The following is a 6,899-nucleotide window of genomic DNA, read 5'->3' on the forward strand; positions in this document are numbered from 1 at the left end:
GCACCTCCCCATTTTGTCGAGGAAATTCTGAGGAATTGGATAAACATAGTGGAAGAAATGAATGGAGATGCTCCCCCCGGGACTTATTAGGAGTATAGATTTCAACATTTTAATTTGGTCATCTGGATTGAATCTATGAATAGGGATATTATAGACCCTCAACATGAGGAAATGGTTGACAACAGGAGAGGGAGGATGATTAGTGTTCAAAAATGACATTTTAAATCATAGTTTATACTTAAAAACTTTATATTTTGTTAATTAATATGTTTGGCGATAGACTATATGCTTACATGTTTACTTCTTTGGGTCTTATACTTTAATAATAAGAAGGTATATATTATAAATGATATTTTTAAATGTATTACTTCAATGGTTAAATTGATGAAAAAATAACTGTTATCCAAAATCTTTGTTGTTATGTCTTGTCCTATTTTCCCGGATATAGTTTCAAATATTTTTAAAAGTTGTTTCAAGGCGTGGAGATGTGAACTCTTTGTCTAGCAATGTAGAATGCTTGGTCATACTCTTGATCACTCTAGCTGGGGGATGCAATGGTTCTCTCCAAATTCAAATTCATCGACAGTCTACTTCAAGTTCAACATCATCAATTGTTCATGAAACTTCTAGTTTCATCAACATAGAAATAAAACATTGTAATTAAAGACATTAAGTTTTTTGCAACTTAGTTAGTAGTTGTTACTCATCTAGGTGGCTAACACTTCATTTGAATTCATATAAGGATATGCCTATGTATCCAGCTCTGTTCTCCTTAATAAATAGTTAGTCATTCATCAATTCTCAAAGTCTTGTCAATTTCTTTTGTAATTTCCAAACTTTGTTATACTCCCTCCTAGGACCGATTTGAATACAAACTAGAAATTGATTTTAAATCTCGATGTTGAAGAATCCCACCAGAGGAAGAGCAGGGCCCGCTCAACTTAAGGGAGGTGATCCTAAGTTGTTTATTTGTTTCAATTTACATCTTGTTTGTTTTTCAATTATCTTTTCTTCCTCAAGTTTATATGTAACACTAAAAAATCAAAAATCATTTCTAATTAGTAGCTCTCATTCATAAATCATTTCTAGTAGTGCTTAAAATTAGATTAATTCTTTTACGAATGTTTGGATTCATGCTTTCATCTAGTTAAGTTTGAATTTACAAAATAGATTAATCTATAAATGCATTTTAGTTTCTGATTTTAATAGTGAGTGACAATGGTGATGGAGGTAGTGATTAGACAGAATCTTTATCAAGTTAATTCATGGGATTTAGTTTACTTTAAATGTTCTTTAGAATATAACTTTGATTCTCTGCAAATATAAAATGGATTTCATTTATAGAAAAGTAGAATAGAACTTGAATTTATACGTTGTAGATTTAATTTAGTTTCAATCATGGTTAGGAGATTCCATGAATTGATCTTAATTGAGTTTTGTTTGTCTCGTACTAAAACCACCCAGATTTCTTTTAGAATAGGTTCTACATTTCAATCTCTATCAAATTATAGTAGTTTCCTAATCGAAGGATTTAATTTTTAGAAGTGGATCCCAAGAGCTCCTAACAAAGCATGATTGAAGTATGAGTCATTGTTCTCAATGCAAAACCCCCCCAACTTGAATGCCTCCTTATCACATACAACTCTAAGACATGCTCGGTTCAATAAATGAGAATAAAATGATGTGAATTGCGACATCAATGGCCTCACCCCCCACACTTCATAATTCACCTTATTATGTTGCTCCTCACCGTATGGCACTAGTAGTTTAACCTTAGTGGGGGATCTTTGCATGTGTGTGATGCATATTCATTTTCAATCATATTTGGATAGCAACATAATCCTTCATTGTCTCTTTCTTGGGGGGCAAGGATGGTATATTCAACCCTCTCTCTCATTTTTTAGGATTACCTCTTCTTTTGAGTTGTATCTTGCATAACTTGATGTCTTTTCTCACATTGAATTTTTCTTCATGTGAGTAAATGTGTGTTCCTTTCTTAGGACCTTTTTATTTTCTTGAAGTGTTGCATCTCTGTATGTATGATCTCTCTTGGGAAGTAGTGTAATTCTTCTCTTTGTCCCTATGCTTGGGGGCCATTGCTTTGTCGTATCCTTTCTAAGAATCCACTTTTCCTTTGTTGAGTGGCATTTGCTTATGATACGATGTTATTCCTTATGTGAATTTGTTTGTTTACTCAAGGATTCTCTCTTATGAAAGGTGTGTGTAGCCTTGTCTACAACCTCTTCTTCACTTACTAATGTATATCTATTATAAACAAACCCTTCACTTTGGATCAAAAGTGTGTCATCCTTCATCAAGAATCCCTTTAATCTAGCAATAGGAGGAAGGTATGAATTCTTGTTCTCCTTCGTTTATTTTTCTCTATGTTGTTTTTTTGTTCAAAATATCCTTTTGGGGATAGATATCTTTGAGGAAAGATCTCTTCTCCTCCAAAGGATTCCCTTTACACTTGTTGCAAGATATCTCTGTTATATCTATCTTTTCCTTTCTTATAAGAGTTATATCTCTTTAGTTTGGATTTATGTACATTGTTTCCTAAATGATATCTCCTTGGTCTTGAAGGTGTGTATCCTTGTTTATAGCTTCCTTAAGACGTCAACATACCTCTATGTTGATATCTTAAGGGGGGGGGCATACATGTATCACCCTCTTTGTACTATATTTTTTATTTTGTATGTCTTATACGAGTTGTACATTCTCAAAACAAAACCCTAGCTCTTATACAAGATGCTTCATTCTCGAAATCAGACACAACCTTTTTATATGTCTCATATAGGGTATACATTCTCGAAACCAGACCCTAGCTCTTTTACGATATGTTCCTGAAACCGGCCATATTTGTTTTTTATTTTATTTTTACATGTCTTATATAGGTTGTTGCATGCTCGAAACCATATCCAATTCTTAGATGAGATGCTTAACTCCTAAAACCAGACAATGACATATGTAGCAAGGTGAGTGGACTAGCATAACACGGCTTGCTAGATCATTCATCTCTTCCTTTTTCAAGATGAGTGGAACTAGCATAACACAACTTGCTAGACAATTTTGACTCTCCTTCTTTACATGAATCATACAACATAACACAACTTCTTGTCTCATGGGTATTCATTTTCTCATGGGTCACCTAGCATAACACAACTTTCTAGCCTGTTGATTCCACAACCTCTCTCTTCTTCTCATGGATCACCTAGCATAACACAAATTGCTAGTTTGTAGCATCCATGTTCTCCCCTTTCTTTTCTTCATGATCTCATAGCTTTTCTATTTGTGTATCATGGCTCATTAGTTGATGCGTGCTTTTTCTATTTTTCATGTGATCACTTGTGTTCTTATGATAGCATTCCAAGAATGATATTAGTGGTTGAGACATTTTTATTATCAAGGTCTCTTCAACTAGTTGACTTGGAGCCTTTTTGTTTTTAGTACTAACCCCTTGTGGTGTGTGTCTTTTGTCTTTGACTTTTTTCTTTGTCATGTTTTGTGTGTCCTTGCATGTGATTGTGTGAGTTAAGATCCTAACATTGGGGGCTTGGTTCCTTGAAATTAGTGATTTCTTATCTCCTTGTAATCTTTCTCTCAATTTCTCCTTTCTCTCATCTTTCTACTTTATCGTGAGTATTTGCATAGGCTCATACTCCCGTTAAAGTGGGGTTAAATGTAGATTCGTAAATTGTAACTAGTACAATTGACACCTCATGTATGTGCTCCCACTTTAGTGTGTCCTATTTCCATTCCCCCTAGGTCCATTTTGGTCCTCTTTACTCTAATCTTGATGTCACCTATTGACATTGTTAAGTGGGCCCATCCTAAGGTTGTCCTCTCCTATTTCCTGATTGGTTGGTGTTTCTTCTTGGAGGACCAAGGCATGGAGTGTCATGGTCCTAGATCAGGGCACCCCAACACGCCCTAGTACCCCTTAAATAGGGCCCAATTTGAAATAGAGTGGGCTCTCTCTCTCTCTCTCTCTCTCTCTCTCTCTCTCTCTCTCTCTCTCTCTCTCTCTCTCTCTCTCTCTCTCTCTCTCTCTCTCTCTCGTAACATGGATTCTGGTCCCCATGGTTACACTTGATCGTTGGAGGTTAGCCTAATCAATAATTTACCTAGGGAACCCTATATAAAGACATCCTATCAATTCATTTTTAAATCCATAATCCATCCATAACATTGGTGCAACCGTTAATCATTCATCATCAAGCATTTTCAGACATTCAAGGTAACATTTCATCCTTCAAGCATTATGGAGAAATGTTACATCAATATTCATGCAAGCATGTGTGTTTGATTAGGTCTTCTATGTTCATGTGTTTGTCATGCCATTACATTCAACATTTGTGATTACACCCAAAGAGCATTGCATCATCAATCCTTTTATCAACCATTGTAGATCTGAGGTACATCTCCTAGCATTTACTTTAGCATTTGCATTGTTCAATTCAAGGTTAATTCCTAAATTGGGGCTTGACCTAAGGCAAACCCCTATCCACAACATTCAACCTCTTTTTTTGTGTGCAAGGTGCAAGCTCAAGAGCTTTACTCAAAGATTCTGATAGAGTTGACAACGATGAATAGGTTCAGCTTTCAACGAAGTGAAATTTGAAGGACTAGGGTGAATCTATACTACCTAGTCTCGAAATCAACCTGAACTTTCAAGAATAGTTTCTAAATCTCTTATTTTGCCCAGATCTCAATTTGTGGCTCCATGGGACATCTGCAACATTATGTTTTTGTCAATTTACTTCAATTGTCCCTTGTCTTGCCCTAATTTCACAATTACATTCCAATATCAACTAGAAAGAGGGAGACAACAAAATTGGTAAATTTGACCAACATTCCCAACCCCTTTCCCAATCAAATTGTGGCTAGATCTATTGGATTTACCCCCTTCTTTCAATGTACAATTGATCTGGTTAGTTAGTAGTTTTACTATCTTAGTTGGTGAAACCCCAATTCCAAATTACACCATCATAGTCTCATCATTCATTTCATCAATTAGCATCTCTTATCCCATCCATTTCTTGCTATGACATCTCTTATTCCCACATCACATGGACTAATTTATTTTTGAAGTGAAATTTTATTATCAATTCATCATCTTATTAATGGCATAACACAATGCTGCCCCACCTCACCCCAATTCACTCCTCATCATTTGGTACCTATGTTATATGGATTTTGCTTGTGATTCCCTCATTTGACATCTCTTATATCCCATCCACTTATTGCTATGGTTTCTCTTATCCCCTCATCATTCACTCCTCTCCTATTGCTTAAAATCGTTCTTGATTACATTCATTCCTCACATCATTCATTCCATCAATTGGCATCTCTTATCCCATCCATTTCTTGCTATGGCATCTCTTATCCCCACATCACATGGACTACTTCATTCTGAACTCAAATTTTACTACCAATCCATTATCTTATTATTGGCATAACACAATGTTGCCCCACCTCACCCCCACTCACTCCTCTCATCATTTGGTAACCTTTCTATGGTATCTCTTATCCCCTCATCATTCACTCCTCTCATATTGCTTAAAATCATGTTGTAAGATACTATATGAATTTTTCTTACATTCATTCCTCTCATTATTCATTCCATCAATTGGCATCTCTCATCCCATCCATTTCTTGCTATGGCATCTCTTATCCCCACATCACATAAACTACTTCATTTTGAAGTGAAATTTTACTACCAATCCATTATATTATTGACATAACACAATGTTGCCCCACCTCACCCCCATTCACTCACTCCTCTCATCATTTGGCATCATTTCTATGGCATCTCGTATGCCCCACATCACATGGACTCTTTCAATTCTCAAATAAAATTTATTACTATTCCATCATCTTCAGTATTAAACAGAATGTTACCCCATTTTACCCTCATTCATTCCTCTCATATTTCTTAAAATCATGCTATATGGAATTTGCTTAGATGCATTCCTTTGATCATTTATTCCATCAGTTGGCATCTCTTATTCCCACATCACATGGACTACTACATTCTAAAGGGAAATTTTATACCAATCCATCATCATTCTTAAAATCATGCTATATGGAATTTGCTTAGATGCATTCCTTTGATCATTTATTCCATCAGTTGGCATATCTTATTCCCACATCACATGAACTACTACATTCTGAAGGGAAATTTTATACCAATCCATCATCATCTATTATTGTCATAACACAATGTTGCCCCACCTCACCCCCCATTCACTCTACAATTCCTCTCATCATTCATTCCATCAGTTGGCATCTCTTATTCCCACATCACATGGACTACTTCATTTTGAAGTGAAATTTTATTACCAATCCATCATTTTTATTATTGGCATAATACAATGCTTCCCCACCTCACCCCCATTCACTTTGCAATTCCTCTCATCATTCATTCTATCAGTTGGCATCTCTTATTCCCACATCATATAGACTACTTCATTTTGAAGTCATATTTTATTACCAATCCATCATTTTGTTTTGGAATAACACAATGCCACCCCATCTCACCCCCATTCACTCCTCTCATCATTTGACAACCATGCTATATGGATTTTTCTTGCAGTTCCATCATTTGGCATCTCTTATCCCATCCACTTCTTGTTAATGTATCTCTTATCCCCCATCATCTTATTATTGGTATAAAACATAATGCCACCTACCTCACCCCCCATTCACTCCTCTCATAATTTAGTAGCCATGCTATATGGATCTTGCTTGCAATTCCATCATTTGGCATCTCTTATCCCATCTACTTCTTGCTAAGGTATCTCTTATCCCCGCATCATCTTATTATTGGTATAAAACACAATGCCACCTACCTCACCCCCATTCACTCCTCTCATCACTTGGCAACCATGCTAACCATC

Source organism: Cryptomeria japonica, chromosome 8 (assembly GCF_030272615.1).
Source record: "Cryptomeria japonica chromosome 8, Sugi_1.0, whole genome shotgun sequence".
Lineage (NCBI taxonomy): Eukaryota > Viridiplantae > Streptophyta > Pinopsida > Cupressales > Cupressaceae > Cryptomeria > Cryptomeria japonica.